Here is a 22,745-nt window from a genome sequence, read left to right as displayed (position 1 = left end):
GAATCCCAAGATTGGCAGATAAGTTGCTAGCTTAAGTCCCAAGAACCAGAGGTCAGATGAACGCGAGGTGGGTGTCGGGTCCAGAACCAGCCAAAAACCTTGGTGAGGCAAGCAGGGAGGAAGTAGGCATCAGAGGGAGGAGTGATGAAGGCTGAGGAGGCAGTGAACTGCCACATGCCCTGCACCCACTGATACCACTCAGCAGATTCCATCACGGGGGTGATTACATACCAAATTTCAACAGGGAAGTGATCACAACGCTATAGAATTGCCAAAACACTGATAATCATGGCCCACCCCCACAGTTGACACGCCACTATCACAGTCCAGTGCTTGTCAAACTTGGCACCAGTACACATCTTCCCAAACCATACAAAATCTCTGAATAAAGACAATTACAGAGTCACACCTGCACCTAACAGGAAACAACTAACACACGTCCATCCAAAAACACACTAGCCCTGTTTACGTCTTGTATATTATAAGTGAAGAAGACAAAAATATTTGCTGCACACAGAGAAAGCGGAAATACTCATAACAATTATAGTCCTTGTTTCTGCAACTGGTCACATGGCTGTAATTGGTATTTAGAACTACCTTCTACCACCACGCATTCCATATTCCCTTTACCTTCAGCAAGCACCTCAGCAGGTCATGGTTTTTGCCTGGTGGGATGACCCAAACCTTCATTCCTGAAGGTTCTGGGCCATTAGTAGTCATGTCAGAATTAGGTTGCTGTAGTTTTCCATTGACTTTAATCACAGGGCATGGTAGTACTAAGAGATGCCCTAAGGGATCTCCTGAATTCCAGGTGTAGTCTTCTTTTCTTCCATTATGTAATATCAATCCAATTTCTTCTTGGTAATCAGGATCAGTCACATCAGCCAGTATGGTAACTCTCTTCCTTGCCTGTTGATCCAGAGGCATAAGGAGCCCAAAGTGGCCAGGTGGCATTCTTAGATTCCAGTTCAGTGGAATCAGTGATGTGTCTACAGATGGGAGCATCCCTCCCTTTGGAACTAAGACCTCTAGACCTGCAAAGCATAAGGTTGCAGAGATAGGAAGCAAAAATCTTATGAGTGGATCACTAGGGGTAATAGTGAGTGGTGCCACTTCCATTTCTACCCCTTGATTCCTGGACCCATGAATTCTGGTTACGGGAGAAACAGCATCATATATTGGACTCTGGTTTGGAGCATATGGAGCCTCCTGGACAACACCGCCTCAAACCTGCAAGGTATTGCCACCCGCCTAGCACTGTAATTGTGACTTTAGGAGGCCATTCCATTGTTCTATCAAACCAGCTTCTTCGGAATGATGGGGAACATGGTAAGATTAGTGAATTCCATGAGCGTGGGCCTACTGTGCTTCATTTGCTGTAAAGTCAGTCTCTTGATCAGGGAGAATGCTGTATCTGATACCACAGTGGTGAGTAAGACATTGTGCAAGTTCACGGAGTAGTTTTGGCAGAAGCATTGCATATTGGGAAGGCAGATCCTTATCCAGAATAAGTGTCTATTCCATTAAGAAGAAAGCACTGCCTTTTCCATGATGGAGGTAGTCCAATGTAATCAACTTGCCACCAGGTTCTTGGCTGATCACTTCAAGGGATGGTGCCATATCGGGGGCTCAGTGTTGGCCTGTGCTGCTGGTAGATTGGATGCTCAGCAGTGGCTGTAGCCAAGTCAGCCTTGGTGAGTAGAAGTCCATGTTGTTGGTTCCATGCATAACCTCCATCCCTGCCACCAGTGCCACTTTGTTCATGAGCCCATAACAATGACGGGAGTAGCTGGGGAAAGAGATGACTGGTTTCCATGGAACACATCATCCTATCTGCTTGATTTTTAAAATAACCCCCTGTTGAGGCCACCCTTTAGTGAGCATTCACATGAGACACAAATATCTTCACTTCTTCGTCCCATTCAGAGAGGACTATCCACATACCTCTTCCCCATAAATCCTGGTCTCACAATTTTCCAATCATGTTCCTTCCAATTCCCTGATCATCCAGCCAAAGCATTGGCCACAGCCCTTAAATCAGTATACGGTGTCACATCTGGCCGTTTCTCCTTCCAAACAAAGTGGACAACCAGGTTCACTGCTTGAAGTTCTGCCCATTGGGAGGATTTCCCTTCAGCACTGCCCTTTAGGGAGGTCCCAGAAAGGGGGTGTAGTGCTGCCACTGTTCACTTCTGAGTGGTGTCTGCATATTGCACAGACTCACCTGTAAACCAGGCACAAGTTTCTCTTTTTCATTCAACTGATCAGAAGGAACTCCCCATGAGGCCGTAGGTGCAGACTGGGAGATGGAAGGTAGTGTGATAGGAATAGAGACCGTGGGCATTCGGGCTATTTCATCATGCAACTTACTCCTGCTTTCAAGTCCTGCTTGGGCCCGATCTTGTATGTACTGTTTCCATTTAATGATGGAGTGCTGCCGTGTGTATCCAACTTTATGGTTCTGTGGGTCATACGCCACCCAGTTCAAGATGGGCAGCTCAGCCTGTATGGTGACTTGGTGGCCCGTGGTTAAGTGTTCAGTTTCTACTAAGGCTTAGTAAGAAGCCGAAAGCTGTTTCTCAAAAGGAGAATAATTATCTGCAGAGGATGGCAGGGCTTTGCTCCAAATCCTAAGGGCCTGTGTGGTGGTTCACCAGTAGGAGCTTGCTAAAGACTCCAGACAGAATCTCTGTTTGCCACTGACAGTTGAAGCACCATTGCATCAGCTGGATCATACGGTCCAAGTGGCAGAGCGGCTTGCAGAGCAGCCTGAACCTGTTGCAGAGCCTTCTCTTGTTTTGGGCCCCATTCCAAACTAGCAGCTTTTCCAGTCACTTGATAAATAGGCTGGAGTAGCATGCCTAAATGATAGATATGTTGTTTCCAAATTCCAAAGAGACACACTAGGCATTGTGCCTCCTTTTTAATTGTGGGATCGACCAGATGCAATAACTTACCCTTCACTTTAGAAGAAATATCTCGACGGGCCCCATACTGCTGGACCCCTAAAAATTTCATTTAGATAGTAGGTGTCTGAATTTTTATGGGATTAGTTTACCACCCTCTAGCAGCCAAATGTTTTACTAATAAGTCCAAAGTCATTGATACTTCTTCCTTACTAGGTGCAATCAGCATAATATCATCCATTTAGTGGACCAGTGTGACATCTTTCCAGAGGGCAAGGCAAGCAAGGTCCCTGCGGACTAAATTATGACACAGGGCTAGAAAAGTCATGGAGCGCTGAGGCAGGCAACTGAGGGTGCACTGCTGGCCTTGCCAGCTGGAAGCAAACTTCTGAAGGTCCTTCCAAACAGGCATGGAGAAAAAGGCATTAGCCAGGTCAATAGCTGCACACGAGTTACCAGGACAAGTATTAATTTGCTCAAGCAATGAAACTACATCTGGAACAGCATCTGCAATTGGAGTCACAACCTGGTTAGGTTTTTGATAATCTACTGTCATTCTCCAAGAGCCATCTGTTTTTTGCACAGGCCAAATAGGCGAGTTGAATGGGGGATGTGGTGAGACTCACCACCCCTGCATCCTTCAAGTCCTTGATGGTGGCAGTAATGTCTGCATTTCCTCCCGGAATGCAGTATAGCTTTTGGTTTACTATTTTCCTAGGTAGGGGTAGTCGTAATGGCTTCCACTTGGCTTTTCTTACCAAAATGCCCCTTTCTTCATTTGCTGGGGATTCAGTGTGGGGCTTCTGCAGGCTGTTGAGTATATCTATTCCAATACTGTCTTCTGGAACTGGGAAAATCACTATGGGGAGATTTGGGGACCCAGTGGACCTACCGTGAAACAAACATGAGCCAACACTCCATTAATAAACTGACCTCTGTATGTTCCCACCCTGACTGATGGGCTACAATGCTGTTTTGGTTCTCCTGAAATCAGTGTCAGTTCAGAGCTAGTATCTAGTATTCCCCAAAAAGTCTGATTATTTTCTTTTCTCCAGTGAAAAGTCACTCTCATAAAAGGTTGTCGATTCCTTTGGGGAAGGCTAGGAGAGAGATTAACAGTATAAATTTTTGGCAGTCTTTCCTCATGGGGACCTGGCCTTCCCTTCATTGAAGGGATTGTGGATATTCAAATTGGCTCAAGCGTGGGAGTTGACTGAGTGCAATTTGAGTTAGGCTGCTGTTCACCTGACCTAGAATTCATCCGTTTGTACAGATCAAGTATATATTTAGTAGATTGCCTATCTCTTTCACTCCTAGGGACACCATGAGTTAGTAGTCGTAAGTGTATATGAGTCAGACTATTCTGATTACTGCTTTGATTCTGCTGTCTGTTACTGTAACCAGGCCCACCTTGTCTTTGTCCACTTTGTCAATTCAGTGCAACCACTTGGCTCCCACTATTACAGGGTCCAGTCAGCCCCATTGTGTTTAGCTGTCTTAATTCAGTTAGGGCAGTTCCCACTGTCAAATCTGACTTACATAAAATAGCAATCACAGCAGTCTTCAAGGATGCTGGATTTCCCTTCACAAATTTGTTCCTCATAGTTGTGGTAAAAGTGTGTTCTCTGGGCATCCATGAGTGGGTGTGTAGGTTTAACCTGATAAATCCACCTTAGTATGCCAGTTTCCCTAAGCCTTTGAATACCTTCTTGTACAGTATGCCAAGGAAGGTCTGGTACTTCAGCTTGATTTAGTGCAGGCCACTGCGTAATGCATGCTTCAGCAACCCAACCAAAGGAACTATTAGATCTTTTCCTGTCTTCTCAAGCTAAAACACTGAATGGAGAATGTGTGCTTAGCGGACCCATATCAATAAACTCAGACTGATCCATCATTATGTTCCTTGCAGCATTATCCTGCACCCTTAATAACCATTCCCACACCTATTGCTCTGGTTCCTATTTGTACATATTAGAAAAGTCAAGCAGTTCTGTTGGAGTGTAGCATACCTCCTTCTGGGTCACAGTTTGTACTTCACCTTTTTGGGGCTCTCTGGGACTTAAATCTAGTTATAGGTCTAGAAGCCAGAATCAGTAGTGTGGAATTGTTTTGAGAACATTCAGTATTGTGTTATAAAGCACCTGCCTCAGATGATGCCCCAGGCAATGACTTAGGCAAGGGCTCTTTAGAGGCACCTGGGCTAGGGCTAATCTCATTAGATGGAAGAGGAGAGGATAATGGTTTTACTGGGCAGAGTGGTGTAGCAGACACACATGATGTCATCTCTTCAGATGGAAGTGGTTCTATAGGAAGGTGTGATTAAATGAAATTTAGGGGCTCAGTGTCTCCAACTTTCTAATTACCTGCCCATATGTCCCCATCCCAAGTTTCAGGATCTCATTTCTTCCCAATGAATGCCCTCACTTGAACTTCAGCTACCTCTTGAGGCTGGCAATTGAAGTGGTGTTGTAATTCAGCCACTCTTACAATAAGACTCTTTTTTGGTTTTTGGCAATATCAGCAGTGTTGCTACAAGAAATAAGGCTTTCTTTCAAAGCAGAAGTAGAAACTTTGAGGTTGTTTATGCTGCACTTGAGCGTTGACACTGAAGCCCTGAGCGAACGTCTTTCTTTCACCAGTTCGTCTAGTGAAACTAGGACCAGCCAACCAGCTTCCTTAAACATCTCATTATGAGAAAATTGTTGAAAGGTATCATATATGCAATCACTCCAAGCCTCGCCTTTTTCCAATACCTAATCTTTGGTGGTGATAATTTGCATATTTGAATTGCCACCTCATGCCGTGGATTAGCAGTGCCCTCTTTACTAATGAAAGCAGAGTCATCAACATCTTTGACTCTGAGCAGACTTGAGAGCTAATTTAGAAAACTCATCCTTACAATTTTGTTTCTCTAGAACCACTCTCGGTACCAAATGTCTTAGGCTGGGTTCTCTAGAGAAGAAAAACTAGAATAGTGTATAAATATATATAGAGAGAGATTTACATCTGGGAAACAGCTTGCATGATTGTAGAGCTGCAAGTCTGTGGATCAGGATAGAGGCTTCTCCTGATTCATGTAGCCACAGGGGCTGGCAAACCCAAGATTAGCAGGCTGGAGAGCAAGGCTCTTGCTCACAGGCTGTGAATGATGGTGAATCCCAAGATCAGTAGGTAAGCTTCTAGCTCCAGACCCAAGAACTGGAGGTCAGAGGAACAAGAGACAGGTACAGGATCCAGAACAAGCCAAGAACCTTGGCAAGAGGAGCAAAAAGGAAGTAGGTAGTAGAGGGCAAAAAGATAAAGGCTGAGGGGGAAGTGAGCCACCACAGGCTCTACCTGCACTGATACTACTCGGAAGATTCCATTATGGGGGTGATCACATACGAAATTTCAACAGGGAAGTGATCACAACATCAGACAACTGCCAAAACATTGAGAATCATAGCCTAGCCAAGTTGACACATTCTTAACCATCACACGTGCCCCGTGATTAAAGTCAGTGGAAAATTACAGCAACTCCGTTCTGAAATGACTACTAATGGCCCAGACCCTTTAGGAATGACGGTTTGGGTCACCCCACCAGGCAGAGAGCCACGACCAGCTGAGGTGCTTGCTGAGGACAAGGAATATGGGATGGGTGGTGGAAGGAGGTAATTCCAAATAGTAGTTATGGCCACGTGATCAGTTGCAGAAATGAGGGCTGTAACAGTTAAGAGTATTTCTGCTTTGTATGTGTGCATCAAATATTTTTGTTTTCTCCATTTATATAAAATATAAGATGTAAACAGCGCTAGTGCAGTTTTGGTTGTATGTGTGTTCGTTGTGTCATGTTAGGCACAAGAATGACGTTGTAATTGTCTTTATTCAGAGATTATGTATGGTTGAAGGACATGTTTACAGGTGCCGAATTGATAAGGGGTAAACTGTGATAGTTAAGATTGTGTGTCAACTTGGCGGTGCCATGATTCTCAGAGTTTGGGCAGTCGTGTTGTGGTCACTTCCCTGTTGAGATTTGATATGTGATCACCCCAATGGTGCAATATGCTGTGAATAGCCAGTTGCTTGAAGGGGAGTTTCCTTGGGTGTGTGGTCTGCATCCAATGTGTGCAGACATTCTGGCAGGGCTCCGGGGCTTTTGCTTGCTCGGGACTTCAGCTGGCTGTTTACCTACAGTCTTGCCTGCCGATGTTGGGATTGGTTGATCTTCACAGCCTGTGAGCAACACCTGTGTTCTCCAGCCTGCTGATATTGTATTCACCAGCACCTGAGGCTACAGGGATCAGGAGAGGCCTCTATCCTGACCCACAGACTTGGGATGTTATGGCCTGTAAAACCATGTGAGCCATTTTCTTGATATAAATCTCTCTCTCTCTATGTATCTTTATACATTTTACTGGTTTTGCTTCTTTAGAGAATGCTCCCTATGTCAGAGCATTCACAGAAGATATAAATATCTTCACTTCTTTGGCCTGTTCAGAGAGCTCTGTCACATGCCACTTTTTCATACTTCCTTAGCTCCAAATTTCCAATCATGTTCCTTCCAAGTCCCTGGCTATCCAGTCAAAAAATTGGCCACAACCCACGACTCAGTGTACTATTGCATATCTGGCCATTTATCCTTGCAAGTAAAGTGAAAACTCATGTGCACTGATTGAAGTTCTGTCTATTGAGAGGCTATCTCCTCACCACTGTCCTTCAGGGAGTTCCCAGAAAGGGGCTGTAGTGCTTTGCTGCCACTTTCCACGTTCAGATGGTGCCTGCATATCATGCAGAAAAACATCAGTAAACCAGACACCAGTTTTCTCTTCCTCAGTCAACTGATCATGAGGCCATAGATGAAGACTAGGAAAGGGCAGGTAATGTAACAGGAGTGGAGACCATGGGCATTTGGGACATTTCCTCATGCGACTTACTTGAGCCTTCAGGTCCTGCTCAGGCGTGATATGATAGATACCACTTGCATTTAATGATGGAGTGCTGCTGAGCACATCCAGGTTTATGGCTCTGTATGTCAGACAACATGCAGTTCATGATGGGCAGCTAAGGCACATGGTGACTTGGTGTCCCACGGTTAAGTGTTCAGTCTCTACTAAGGCTCTGTAACAAGCCAAAACCTGTTTCTCAAAAGGAGAGTAATTAAACACGGAGGATGGCAGGGCTTTGCTCCAAAATCCTAAGGATCTGCACTGTGATGCACCAATAGGGGCATGCCAGAGACTCCAAAGAGCATCTCTATCTGCCACTGACACTTCCAGAACTGTTGGTTCTGCCAGATCATGTGGCCCACGTGGCAGAGCAGCTTGGACATCAGCCTGAACCTGTTCCAAAGCTTTCTCTTGTTGTGGGCCCTGCTCAAAACTAGCAGCTTTTCAAGTCATGTGATAAGTAGGCTGGAATAGCACACCCAAATGAGGGATGTGATGCCTCCAGAATCCAAAGAGGCTGAACAAATGTTGTGCCTCTTTTTTGGTTGTCGGAAGGGCAAGATATATCAGCTTACCTTCCACTTCACAAGGAATATCTCAACATGCCCCACTCCACTGGAGCCCTAGAAATTTCACTAAGATGTAGGCACCTGAATTTTTGTCGCAATAATTTTCCACCCTCTAGCATGCAAAGGTCTTATCAATAAGTTTAGAGTATTGATACTTCTTTCTTACTAGGTTGTCAGCATAATGCCATTAATGTAATGGACCAGTATGACGTCTTTCGGAAGGGAAAAGTGATCAAGTTCCCTGTGGACTGAATTATCACATAGGGCTTGAGAGTTGATATTGCCCCGAGAAAAACTAGTGAAGGTGTATTGCTGGCCTTACCAGCTGAAGGCAAACTGCTTCTGGTGGCCCTTTAAAACAGGGAGAGAGAAAAAGGCATTGGCCAGATGCATACCCCAGAAGATATATTAATTTTCAGGCCACATCCCCAAGGAAAATTCTCTTCCAACTCATTGGCTGCTCACATCAGATCACAAAATGGAGGATGATTACATAACTTCTGCCATATCCCTGAGAGTAATGGCCTACACAAGTTGACACATAACATGAACCATCATAGTGGTGATGAAAGTGTTCTGAAGTAGATGCTGGTGATGGTTGAATAGGATTATGAAACTAGGTAAAGCAGTATATGGCACATTTTAAAGATATCAAAACAAAACTTTATTTAAGAAGAACTCTACCAATTAATATAGTATAAAGTATAAAGCATAAATTGAGCTGGAAAAATACTAGAACAAAAGCAAAAAAAGTACCCACTGAGGTGAGAAGAAGAAAATGTCTGGTTCTGAGGCTGATGTTCCCTGGCTGTGAATGAGGAGCTGCTGTGGAGGAGGTAGGGCAACTGGCTCCGCCTCTGGTGCCCGAGGCAGAGCTAGAGGTGAAGGATTTATTAGCCCGTGGGGCTCCAGTGTTGAAGGAGTAGCAGGAGGATCAATATCAGCTGTTTGTCCGTGAGCCAGTTGGAGGTGGCCCAGGATGGAAATCCACCCCTCCAGCTGACTCTTTGTCTAGTGCCATCGCTGGACCTGGTGATGAAATACCTGGTGTTCTAAGGACTTCCAGTGTTGGTGTAGGAGCAGGTGGTTGAGGAACCATTTCTGTAAGTGGCCCAGGATGGGAATCGAGCCCTCCATCAGGCTCTTCTCCTGGTGCCCGGGCCAGAGATCGAGATGGAGGGCTTTGGGGTACAGTGAGCTCTGGTGTTGGTAGAGGAACAGGAGTAGGATTGACATGAGCCAGTGGTCCAGGAGCCAGCTCTGGATGTAGCCCAGGATAAGAATCTGATCTCCCAGCTGGCTCTCCATTTTCTGCCAGTGTTGGAGCTGGTGATGGTGCTCTGTGGAGCTCCATTGTTAGCCCAGGTGCATGATGGACCTCAGCAGGCGGTCCAGGAGCTCCTTATGGTCTTGACCCAGGGAGAGAATCCGTTCTTTCAGCAGGTTCTCTGTCAGGTGCCAGTGCTGAACTTGGTGACAGAGGACCTGTTGTCGTACCCAGCTCCAGTGTTCCTGCAAGAGTGGGATCTGACTCAAGAAGTAGTCCTTGAGTGTGTTCTGGAAGTTGCCCACGGTAAAAATCCAGCTCTGCTGCGTGCTGTCCATCTGGTGATGGGATAGGTGGTGCTCTATTGAGCTTCGGTGTTGGTATAGGATCAAGATCGACCTCACCACATGGTCCAGGACCCGGCTCATGCGGTGGCCCCGGTTAAGAATCAGAATCTCCAGCGGCCTATCCATGTGCTGCCAGAGCTGAAGCTCGTGACAGAATAGCTGTTGCTCTGTCGACCTCCTGTGTTGGAGCAGGAGCTGGATCGCCGTCAGCTGGTGGTCCAGAATCCGGTTCTGGAGGTGGCTCAGAATGGGTATGCACCTCTCCATCTGACTCTCCACCTGATGCTGGTGATGCAGCTGTGGAAAGACCTGGGCTACGTCAAGCTCCAGTGTTGGAAGAGGAGCGGGAGCAGGATGGACGATAGCCTGTGGTCCAGGAACCGGTTCTGGAGGTGGCCCAGGATACGAATCTGAGCCTCCAGCTGGCTCTTCGTCAGGGTCCACTGCAGGAGCTGGTGATGGAATCAGTGGTGCTCTGTGGAGCTCTGGTTTTGGTGCAGGAGCAGGATCAACCTCACCAGGTGGTACAGGGGCCGGTTCTGGAGGTAGCCCAGGATGAGAATCCCACCCTTCAGGCAGCTCTGGGTGTGGTGGAAGTGAAGGAGCTGGTGATGGAATAGCTGGTGCTCTCTGCAGCTCCGGTGTTGGAGCACCAACAGGATCAGAATTGACATCAGCCGGTGGTCCAGGAGCCAGTTCTGGAGGTGGCCCAGGAGAGGGGTCCGCCCCTCCTGCCAGCTCTCCATGTGGTGCCAGTGCTGGAGCCGATGACATAATGGGTGGTGCACTACGGCTCTTTGGTGCTGCTACAGGAGCAAAATGTACCCCAGGAGATTGTCCAGGAGCTGGTTCTTGGGGCAAAGTTAGCTCTCGAGCCCCTTTGACAATTGGCGCTGGCCCTGGCTCTGGAGCTGCAAGAGGAGAAAGGTTCACCAACATGGCTGCCTTTCCTCATGCCTTGCCAATGATGGAAAACACCCACTGCCACGAAGAGAAGCCCATTCCCAAGATTTCCACCCCAGGAAGTCTTCCCAGACTGTAGTCCACCAGAGGAGGTCCTGAAGTTACTCTGAGCTCTGGCTCAAACCCAAACTCTGGGGGTCTTCCCATATCCTCCTCACAAGCTCACATGCAGCCATCCCCAGTGTTCCTCACCCTCTGGCTCTGCCTCAGTGACCTCCATTTGATCCAGGTGTGCCAAGAGAAGTTGGGCCCCGCGCTCCAGATGTGAGCCTGGCATGTTCACCTGCACATACTCCACCACGAGCTTTAGACAGGGGAAGTCCGGGGGCTGATTGAAATCCTCCGCGTATTCCTTCAGCCATGTGTCCAGGATATAAGAGATGGCTCTGGGGGGTGGGTGGTGATGAGCAGGGTCAGAGGCCTGGCTTTTCCCGCCACACTGCTTTCCCAGGAAACCCCTGCAAGGGGCCAGTCTCTGTTTCTGTCCCTGACCTTCCAAAGGTCAGCATCACCCTGCACAGGCCCTGCGGCTGCCCTGACAGTGGCAGGCCTGGTCACTGACAGGAGGCTAGCACAGAGGCTTGTCCGAAGGAACTCCCATCAATGGTCTGATGAACTCTCCCTCCTAGGGAGTCTGAATTACATCCTTTTCTGTCCCTGGCGCTCTCCCCACTGAACAGTAATCCTCTAAGGGCACAGGGATGCGTGTCTGCATGTGCACCTCACAGCCTGGCAGACAGTAGTGCTCCAGGATTATCTGATGCTGGGCGACACACAGAGTCCATCCCCTGACCCAGGTGCCCAGGCCATAGGGCCCCTCCTCTGGAGCGTGTGAACCAGCTTGCTGTCTGGTTCTCTGCACGTGTGTGAGCATCTCTTCTCCCATGGACACTGTTCTCCCCTGGGACAGGGGCCCCACATGCAGCTGAGTACCCGCAACCGGGGATTGGGATTTAGGAGCAATTTTCTCCATTCCCGCACCGCCCCCCCGCCACCTCCTGTTTTGGGCCCCAAATAGAGGAGGGAGGAAGCAGTGATATGAGGGAATTGTGGGAGGATGGATTCTCTCAGGGCCCTCTCTGAGCCCCTAGCCTCCCCTCTACTCCCCATGACACCAAGGATCCACTCCCAGCTCTCTGTGACTGCTTACATCCTGCAGGGATGCGCCTAAACTCATCCCTCTAGTGGAGTCTAGATGTATGGGGCCCAGGGTCTGCCAACCCCAATCCAGACACAGGCTCCCTAAAACCTCCACCGTTTTGTAGAGATAGGAGTCCCTCCTTCTCCACACAAAGTCCACTCACCCTTTCAGCTGCTCCTGGGGTTCACCGTACTCAGCAGAATAGGGGTGGTTACATCCATACCTAGAGGTGGTACGAGGGTGTCACATGTAATGAACTGTGGACACCACTTGCTTAAGATGTCTAGTGTTCCTGTCTGACTGTCAGAACAGAACAGAGTCGTAGGAGGGCAGGGCCTCCTATCTGCTTTGTTCACTGAACAATGCTAAATACCTAGAACAGTGTCTGCAAGAGTAGGGGCTTGCTTTATGGATGATTGTTGAATGAGTGAACCCAACCAGCACCTTCCCAGGCATCTGAGAGTCCTGGGGCCCCTCTACCAGCCTCCAGGTACCCCTGTTCTGAGTATACCAAGGACAAGGACCCACTAAATGGAATCTCCAGCTTCCCTTTACAAATGGGAAGTAGGTTTGCTCAAGGTCACGTAGTCAGTGAGGGTTGAGGAAGACAGCTGCTTCATGGGCGAGAGGAAAATAATAAATGTGAATATCCCAGCCCCTCCAACACCGTTTGCCATAGAGCTCTGCTCCAGGTACGTACTTCCTGTGGCTTATCCCATGTGGTCCTGACAGTAATTCTAGCTGATTGGACCTTTACCACCCTACTTTTCAGGGGAGAAAACTGAGGCTCTTTGTGGTGATGCGACATTCTCCAGATGCAGAACTGGTAGGGGGTAGAATCCCCATTAGGCTGTGAAGGGCTCACCTTTGGAGCAGCTGGTCTAGGACTTGCTGGGTGGTGGCGTAGGTTCTGTAGGCTCCCAGAAAGATTTTGATGTAGGAGATGTCACCCTTTAGGTAGGCAGGCACCAGGAGCTCCACCAGCTTATCCAGTGAGCCTGCCTTGAAGGTTTTCATCACCCAGGCCTCCTCCAGGTCCTCCTCAGAACCACAGACACACTGGAGTGGGACAGAGGAGGGACATACTGTCAGAGTCAGCCACGTGAACCACCAGGAGGGTTGGAGGCCCGGAGCTCAGACCAGGTACTCCATCTCCCTCAGTGACCTGTGGTAGAAGGTGGGACACGAGTGCCTTGAGTAGGAAACAGGACTTGGCTTTCCAAGCAGGATTGGAGGTGGGGGCTGATTACAAACATTAGGGACCTGAAGTGATTTCGTTAACGAAGTAACCATGCTATCTCCCTGAAGGAAGAGCAGTATCCCAGGGAGTCCTCACAAAACACCCCATTCCAGAGATGTGAAAACAGAGGCTTGGTGATATCTGTTGTCTGCTTGAAGTCACCTGGTCAGAGCCCAGAACTGTCTGATACTAGGGCTCCGTGATGTTCCCTCCGTGCTAGGTGAGGCCTGCTCTGTTCTGACTCAGAGGGGAAGGTCTGGTGCAAGCTCACTTCCTCCCGGCTGAAGACAGTGCACAGAGCAGACACACCCATGAGATAAGGAAGACACAGATTTTTCTTTCCGCACATTAAAGGGGATTTTGAGAACCTGAAGCTGTGGAGCACCCAGATCCAGCCAAGTGTGAGAGCCTGGAGATCCTGGGGTGGGAGAAAGACCCCTACAGAACCGAGGACCTTACCAGATGGCTCAGGGAGGACAAATGTGAATGGTTGGTAAAGGCCTGAGAGGTGGCTCAGCTTCTCAGGGCCAACAGGTGCCTGAGAGCCACCCAGCAGCTCTGTTGGCCACCCTGACAGCAGATTGGCAAAACGGAAAAGAGCCATAACATCTGGACCAGGCTCAATGCAGAGACGCAGCCAGCATCACAAACTGCTGGGCCCCGGGACTGTGGCTGCTATTTTGGGCAGGAGTCTGGCTCTAATGATCCTAACTTGAAACGTGTACATCCTTCCCCCCAGCATGCCACTCCTGGGAATCTGTCCTGGGTGGGACAGAGTATGAGAACACATGTAAGCGTTCCTGCAGCTTTGCTGAAAGGGCAGCAGAAGGAATGAGTCCAGGGCCAGCAGCAACGGGAGGCTCAGTCACTGTGGGGACAGGCCTCCCTTCTGGAACATTCTGTATGGAGTCAGGATACAGCCCCTGACCTGAAGGGGTCACGTGATGTATTCCCCAAGATTGGAAGTTATAGAAAAAGGTGAGTCATACACTGATCCCCACCCTTTAGGGTAAAAGAAGCCTGTTAAGTGTGATGATGTATGAAGCTGGGAGAAGGTGTAGAAGGACAGCCCAGCCAGCTGCTGTTGGGGCCCTGGGGTTGAAAGTTAAACACTAAAACAGCAGCAACACGCAAAGATGTGCGGGCTTACGTGAAGTGAAGACTGTGTGAAAAGCTCGTTTCTCATATTCCTACAAATATGGGAAGAGTGACTTTTTAGCTGGCCAGGGCAGGGAGGGCAGTGGGGGGGGGGGTTGATTCCTTAGGGAGGGGACTGGGACCCTTGAGAGGAAAAGTCCTGAGAGGGACTTGAGGTCTACAGGGTGGTGTTTGGGCCCTTTGCCCCCTCTGGTCATCTCGGATTCCTGACTGGGAGCGGCAATCCCTTCCCACTGCACTCACCCAGCGCCTGTGCCAGCCCTTCCTGGCCCCATCCTTGGGGTAGACCGAGTAGACGATGCCATTCTCCTTCTCCTTGGGGATCTCCTGCGGACAGTTCTGCAGAGACAGTGCCGGCAGCGGCCAGGGAGGCATCAAGAGCCCCTCCGAGCCACCTCCTTCCCTCTCTGCCCCTCAAGCCCTTGTGGTTCCGAGGAGCTCCCAGTTCCCCCATGCTGGGTGGGTTGGACTGTGAGCAGCACCATCCAGCCCTGACCAAGTCCGCGGATAGAAAAATCAACCTCTGCCTATTGCAGCAGGATCTGGCAGAAGCTGGGCTGGCACAGGGTCAGCAGTGGCCCAGGCAATGCCTGCAGCTAGGGCTGCACGTTGACTGCCCCACTCAGGGTGAGCTGGATCTCAGAGAAGGTCCAAGTGAGAGTGCTGACTCAGCCTGTGATCCTGACAATCCCTCCCTAAGACCTGGTTTCAGCTGGAACCCCTGGGTAAACTTAAATCCCAGTGTTCTGTGTGATCAGGGGAGTCAGGGCAGGGAAGTGAAAGAGGCCTCCACATTTGCCACCCCAGCCTCTGGTCTCCAAGGCACCCAACCTGATGGACTAGACCAAGCCATGGTCAGACTCAGCCCCATGAACCCAGTATAGTGAGAGGCCGTGGGGGTGGAGCTTCACCTTGCCCTCAATGTGTGCTAGTCCTGAAGCAGCAGCACCATTTTCACATTCCTCATTATCACCCCTCCCCCCCCAAACCTCCCCAGATCACATTGCGCCTCCTTCCCTGACTCCTACCGACCCCTGTCCCAAATGGACCCTGCCCCATCCAAGAATTTTCTGCCTCATCAGTTCTGTCCACATTTCCTCCAGGCCCCCATTACCAGGGACCCCATGAGGACAAGGGCGGGCATGGCCAGGGGGATGATATGACCTTGGGTAGGGGTGTGGGGCTGCCCAGGTGGGATCGCAGTGGTGGTCTGGCCTGGATTGGCAGCCCTGGGCCACCTTGTGTTACCTTTGGATTGTTTTTGGTGAATGGCTTGAACTTCCGTTGGGGGGGTATGAGACCATGTCTCAGCCTTGGTGAAAGTGTCGAACTCCTGCGTCTCTCAAGCTTTGATACAAGGGAAGATGGGAGACAACAAGAAAACATGTTCCTAGCTTGAGTGTCTCCACTCAAGTGAGCTGGGTAGGGGGCTGGTTACCAGGGTTCCAAGTTCTGTGTACTCTGTCATCAAGGAAGTGAGGTCATGTCCTGGACTCCTGACTTGGGCCTGATGTCAGTTAAGACTTCCCCCAAATCCCCTCTGCACTGCAGAATGCTCGCCTGTCCCCATGCCATCTCCATAACTGTACACAGTGACACCAACACAGCCCTCCCCCCACCCCCAGAGCTTGTGGAAGGCTTGGGTGTAGCCAGGACCCCAGCTCTGAGCATACAGAGCTGGGTTCAGACAAAGCTCATCCCTCTCAATCAGTTTGTGACCCTGGACAAGTCTTTGTGCTTCTCAGAGCCTCCCCAGTCCTCCCACCCAGACAGTAGGGAACATTCTAGTGTCTTCTTCCTAGACACCTCATCAGGTGTATGTGAGATAACACCTATAGAACCCGTGGGCTGCCATTACCTGAAGGTAACCAGGGGTGGATTATCTAATAGGCAAGGTAAGCATAGGGCTTACCTGCTTACCAGATCATCTGTAGTGAACATTTTCACCTTTTCATATTTTTTCACCACATCTAGTACTCTGCATCTAGGTGTGGCTGGCATCTATCTCTCCCAACCCCAGAGCACCTTCCTACAGAATCAAAGCCTCTTTTCAAGTATACATTCTCTGATGGGGGGCAGGTGACCGTGAAAGCAAGGTAAACACAGGTCTACTTGTGCTTACTTACTAACCTGTAGTGAATAATTTCACGTGGGTTTTGCTACATCAGAGATGTGGTGTTCACCGTGCTTATGTTGCCTATTGGGTAATCTGTCCATGTAGCTAATGAACAAACTCAGAGTTGGAAGAATTTCAAGCAGGGGCGGGAAGCACCAGGGAGTACATCTCCAAACAGGGCTGGGCTCAGGTGCTGTGAACTTGGGAAAGTCGCTTCCACTCTCGGTCTCATTTCCCAGTCTGCACTAGGATGAGGTTGGAATTAAATGAATGTCAGATATCATCACCCTCTGCGTAAAACCTTCCAGTAACTCCCATTATATACAATCTGACCCAGTGTTTCATCTCAGACTAGGGGGTGGGCAACCTGTACAGCAGCTCCCAGCAATCCTAACTCCTGGTCTCCACATCCTGTGTGACCACGTCCCCTCACTTTGGATTGGACTCAGGGACTTGTTTCTCAAGAGTGTTGTTGTTAGGTGCCACTGAGTCGATTTCAAGTTATAATGACCCCATTTGAGGCAATGTTTCTTGGCCCTCTTTTATTCTCTGTTTCTCAGTCATCTCTCTGTCATTTACTTCTCTCTCTCCCCCCAGGAAGGAGCTGTGACGTATGACCTGCCCATGGAGAGACTCATGTGACAAAGACCTGATTGGAGGGTCTTGATCAACAGACAGAGAGGAAGTGAGGCCCCCCAGACCAACAGCTTACAGAGTCCTGCTCATAACATGGAAGTAAGTAGGGTCAAGACTCAGTTGAGCCCACAACCACAGGGTCCTGAGAACTTGGGGCAGTCACCAGGTAAGCCATGCCTGCATTTCTGGCCCACAGAGACTGTGTGCTGTGTTGTGTCGTGAGTCATTAGTTTTGGGGGTGTTGTTATCACAGAGCAGGAGATAACTCCTCCAGCCTACCAGGTCACGGGTCCTGGACCTGTTCTCCTCCTCCCTGCCTCCTCTCCTCCTCAGTTCCCTCTAGGCATAGTGGCTGCATTTCAACTCCCTCTTTGGAAAAACTCACGTCTGCCTCCCAGTCTCTGTACCAGCTGTGTCGTCTCCCTGGCACACAAGAGCAGGGCTGGTCCCTCCTGTCATTCTGGTCACACAAAAATGTCACCGGAATGAGGCCTTTTGGAGCATGCCCCAGTCTTATCTCACAGCACCCTACATTATCTTCTTTATAAAATATACTCTTTTCTTTGCATGTATTTGTTTCCATTCTTTTATCGATCTTCATGTCTCCTGGGGACAGGGACCACATGAGTCGTTTTCAGAACCAGCTCCTGGACCACCTGCTGATATCGATCCCACCCCTGCACTAACACTGGAGCTCCATAGTGCACCATGTGTTCCGTCACCAACATCAGATGGACAGGGAGCTGGAGGGGTAGATCAATCCTGGGCCACCTCCAGAAATGGCTCCCCAGACCATTTGCTGATACCGATCCTGCTCCTGCTAAACATCAAAGCACTATAGAGCACCAGGTCCTCCTATCCCACCTTCACCTGTTTGGGGTGAGCAGGATAGGCGGGGAGGGGCGGGATGGGGGTAGTCTGGGGTTCACCCCCGCCAGGGAGCCCTGCTTCTGAGATAGTCGCAGACCCAGGCTCAGCTACACCTCTTGGTGCCTTGGTTTCCCTCTTGTAACTTCTTACACACCTCTACATCCTCCCCACTGTGGAGATGGGGCCCCTGGAGGGAGTTGCCCATCTGGCAGCCTTGCCTCTGCCTTTGTTTCCCACCCAGAGGGATGCTGGCAGGTAAAGAGTGCTAGTGGTGAGGTGGGGGCGATCTAGATGCTAGATCTGGGCTGCAGCCCATCAGCAAGTAGTTTTAATACAGCGAGAAAATGAAGGAAAAAAATGCAGGGTCACATTAAAGTAGCCAAGGCCTTGGGACTCGAACCTCTGAAGCCTTGGGATGCGCACTAATCCCGTGGCTGTGAGCGAAGCTGAATTGCAAGCGCAGCTGTGCAGAAGTGCTCTCTGCCCCGGTGCAGGCGGGGTGGGGGCGGCGCGACCGGGGGACTGAGCCCAAGTGCTGCCCAGAGAAGCTTCTCTGCCCGCTGGACCTGCAGGCGAGCCCTCAGCCCAGGTTCACCACAGCTGGGCGCTGTGAGTGGGCTGAAGGAACCCAGAGATTGGTTAAAGGGCAAAAACTGTTCTAAGCAGTTGGGCACTGGCGGAGCAGGTCTAAATGAGACTCTTAACTGATGACTGGTAAATTGTGAGGAAGGAAATGCGTGCAGTGAACTGCAGACCAGATGAGCACACTGAGATTCTTGTTCAAGAAGACAGATTTTTTGGGGGTGGGGGGGGAGTGGGTGGGGAGTTGCTGTAAACTGAGGCTTTTCTGGGGCTGTTCAAGAGGGAAATTAGTTATTTTCTGCATGTTACTAGGCTGTAGTGAGAGGAAGGCAGCGTCTAAATTAAGCCTCTTCAGACTTCTTCAGTTCTTTGAAAAGTGTGTGTTTGAAGAAGACCATTTGGCTGACAGAAGAGGGATGTGTGGGAGGGAATATCTCTTGTAAACCATGGTTTGAAAAGGGGAGGTGTGTGCAGGAGTTTAAGAGCAGATTAAAACTGCAAGGTATCCCCTACCTCTCTCCTCCATTTCCCCAGACCTGCAATAGCATCCTTATAGTGAAACATCAGAAGTCCCTTCAGCTTTCCAGTGGTTAACTGGTATTAATTTTACTGTATTCTGGAGTTTCAGTGTAATCCACTTAGAACTTATTCTGGCATAAGATTGACAAAGATCTTTATTTACCTGATTCCTTGGAGACATCCTGATACCTCTTCAAAGCCCTTTTTTTCCTCTTCTCCCTACAGATTTGTTTCTTTAGGAAATAGTACGATTTTCAGACAAGTAAGACGTACTCCAGAGATGGATTATCCAATGAGCAAGGTACACATGGGTTTACTTGTGCCCACGTACTAGTTTATAGTCAAAACTCTGCCTGGTTTTCACCACATCAAAGATGTGATAAAACCCCCGTGAAGTTGTACACTACTGATTAGGAAGTGAACACAGTTAAGCCTGTTGCACACCTTGCTTACTGTAATCCCGTGAGTACCTTGCTTACTGATTAATCTGCCCCTGCATCGTGGCAAAATGTCTATACTTGATGGGAAATCAATTAGCTTGGCAAGTTAAAAAAAAATTGAAGAGGGAGCACCTACATTTGTTAGGGAGGTGAGAATTCTGAGGTGAATGAAAGTAAAGGAAGTTGCTGCGAAGCCCAAGCTTGCTGGGAACATAAGAGCTGTCCCTAGTGAAGTGAAATATAGGTTGTCGGCTAATAGTTTGGAACACAAAGCTGATTATCGGGAATAACTTAAAATTTTGCCTAAAATTTTTAAATTGGTATTAGTGATGCTGGGGGAAGGAATTCTGAAGGTTGAGAGAGGTGGTATAACTACAAAAAGTATATGCTTTTAGGTCTAAAGAAAAAAAAAATGTCATTTTTGTCAAGCAGGGCATCCGTGGATTACGAATGAGTTCTGTTCCTAAATCTGTCTTTGAGCTGAATTTGTACATAAGTCGGACCAGTTAGGCACGGGTTGTATCTAATGTCAGTTAATCAAATGTTTCTCTCAGCATGTAGTGTTCCTTTTCTATACATAAAGAATCATTTCCAGCTACACTAAAGTATCTCTAACATGATAATACGGTAATAATAACAGTGTTTTAACGTGCTTCCTGAAGTAGTGCCAGTTTATTATTACGAACCATTGTATATACCTCAAATTTTTAAAATAAATATGCTTTACGGGGATTGGTTTGTAACTATAGATTGCACGTTAGTACGACGTTTGTAACTGGGGACTGCCTGTGAGAACTACACAGAGGGCGTGCAGTTCTTCCGTTCAGCCTGTGGAAGGGGCTGTGGAAAGGTTGAAAAAGACTAATCAGGTTAAGGAAGGGAAAGCAGGAAGATCTGCAGGCTGAGTGCATCTTGAGGGACACGACATGTATCAGTGACCTATAGCACAAGGGTTTACTCTCTGAATCAATGAAAGCTCACTTGTGTTACTTTCAAAACAACAACAAAATCATTTCCTTTCTGTCCTTTCTGTCCCTTGGGTTAGACGTGGGGAGGATGGAGAGCGAATGAAAGAGATTAGAGTCCGACCTGCATGCCTAAGCATTAGTGTCCCTTGAGAAGGAACTGTGTCACACTGTGTACAGGTAAGAGCCTTCACATTGAGAGGGGTCTGAGCACCTTCCTTAGGATGTGAAATAGAGCTAGATAGCAGAGCCTCAGGTGGGGGCCGGGAGTGCTATTATCTGATACTGAAGCAGTGGGGGAAACAGAGCCAGGAAATGTTGAATTCAGTGAGGCTCTTGCATTTGGAACATTGAGGAGTCATTTCCAGGCAGAAGTGCCTCATTGTTGGCCAGCCTGGCTTTGCTTTACGTGGCTTCCAGACGACCTGCGAGTCACAATGGAGGCTCCTGTGGAGGTTACACATCTCAGGTGGTAGCTTATGCTTATAATGTGGCCTAGAAAAGAAAGGCTCCCAAAGACAGAAATCTAGGCCGCCATTCCTGTCTCCCTTAGGCTTCCAGAAAGCAGATTGTGCCCTCCCTACCAGCAGGTGGCACTGCTGTCTCTGGGAATTCCTGGAGGAGATGAAATAATGGAGCTGGCAAACCAGCAGCGTGGAGCCTCTAGTCTAGAAGATCTTGAAAGGCTTTGGAAGATCTCAGTCAAAGAGAAGCTCAAAGAAAATAGTTGTGAAAGGTTGGAATAATGGATGTTGTTTCTATAAGGTTGGAATAATGGGTGTTGTGGGGACTGAGGGATAGTTGTGGTCACTTTGCTGGTTTTGTGTGTGTGTGTGTGTGTGTGTGTGTAGTGGGGGAGAAGGCGGGATGTAACCTAACAATTAAGCGTCATAATACAAGTTTTGAAAGCACTTTGTGTAAATTGGTTAGTCGCATCTGAAGTTGAAATCATGATTCAATCAAAATGCCCAATAACTTCATAACTCCTAATTCTTTGTGTGTAAAGCTAGTCTATACACACGGCTGGGATTCTGGAAATACACATGTGACTTTTAAACCTGAACAATATCCAGTAATTACATGCCCTGAAGGAAGGCGTGAGAGTATTAGTAAAAATACTGTTGGTTAGTTAGTCACTATCCTTCAGGGCTGGCACAGAAGGCAGATCAAAGTTATTCTGAAATCAGTTTCTTCTAAAACTTGAAACTTCCTAATAAGTGTGGATTTTCCTAAATTCTGTCCTGTTGAGATTGTGTTCACAACCCAAAGCTTGAACATTGGTTTTATTGACCTTACCAGCCAGGGTTCATTCAGTCATCCATTCTCTCTTTGGAAATAACTAGATGGCCGTCCGTTGGGTTGAATTTTGTAGACATGATGTTTGAGGGAGATGGGTGCTGTCGCCAGTGATGGGGAGGTTACAGCGTATAATGAGGCCCTCAGCTTTGACCCTGACCCAGGGAGAGGACACTGCCTTTGGTTCCAGTACCCCAGCCACCTGCTTCCTCTTGCAGTTCGTATTCTGTGCTCAGCTTATTCGAGGTTTATTTCTGTCTCTCTTCAAATGAACTGATGAGCTTGTTTTTACTACTGATGACGAATCCTAAAATTCTGCTGGTGCTAGCTCAACATTATTAGTCATTAGGGAGATGCAAATGAAAACCATAATGCCATATCACCTCACCCCCTCTAGAATGGCTCTAATAAAAAAAAGAGGAAAATCAGAGGTGTTTGCAAGGATGTGGAGAAATTGGAACCCTCGCTCATTGCTGGTGGGAATGCAAAATGCCACAGTCGCTGTGGAAAACAGTTTGGTGGTTCCTCAAAAAAGTTAAACATAGAACTATCATGTGAACCAGTAGGTTCCAATCCTAAGTGTATGGCCCAAAGTATTGACAGCAGGGATGCAAACAGCAACCTGTATACCAGTGTTCATTGCAGCACAACTCACAATAACCAGAAGGTAAAAATAAGGGAAATGTCCATCAAGAGATGAATGGATAAAGATAATGTGGAATATACATAAGAATGGGCTATTACTCAGCCATCAAAAGAAGTGAAATCCTGATTCATGCCCTGACGTGGATGAACCTGGAAAACA

The 22,745-nt window shown here is 48.3% G+C and overlaps 1 long non-coding RNA gene across 1 annotated transcript in view; it reads left to right on the top strand.

The window, feature by feature from the left end:
• The first annotated feature begins 1,518 nt into the window (after positions 1 to 1,518).
• LOC126068363 (uncharacterized) overlaps positions 1,519 to 22,745 on the top strand; it is a 213,479-nt gene continuing 192,252 nt past the window's right edge. Inside the window, exons 1-2 of the long non-coding RNA XR_007515642.1 lie at positions 1,519 to 1,694; positions 17,230 to 17,367. This is a non-coding gene — a long non-coding RNA (uncharacterized LOC126068363). The remainder of the gene's footprint in view (positions 1,695 to 17,229; positions 17,368 to 22,745) is intronic.

Source organism: Elephas maximus, chromosome 27 (genome assembly GCF_024166365.1).
Source record: "Elephas maximus indicus isolate mEleMax1 chromosome 27, mEleMax1 primary haplotype, whole genome shotgun sequence".
NCBI lineage: Eukaryota > Metazoa > Chordata > Mammalia > Proboscidea > Elephantidae > Elephas > Elephas maximus.
Note: the sequence above shows the minus strand (reverse complement) of the source record. Positions and strands in the feature narration are given on the sequence as shown.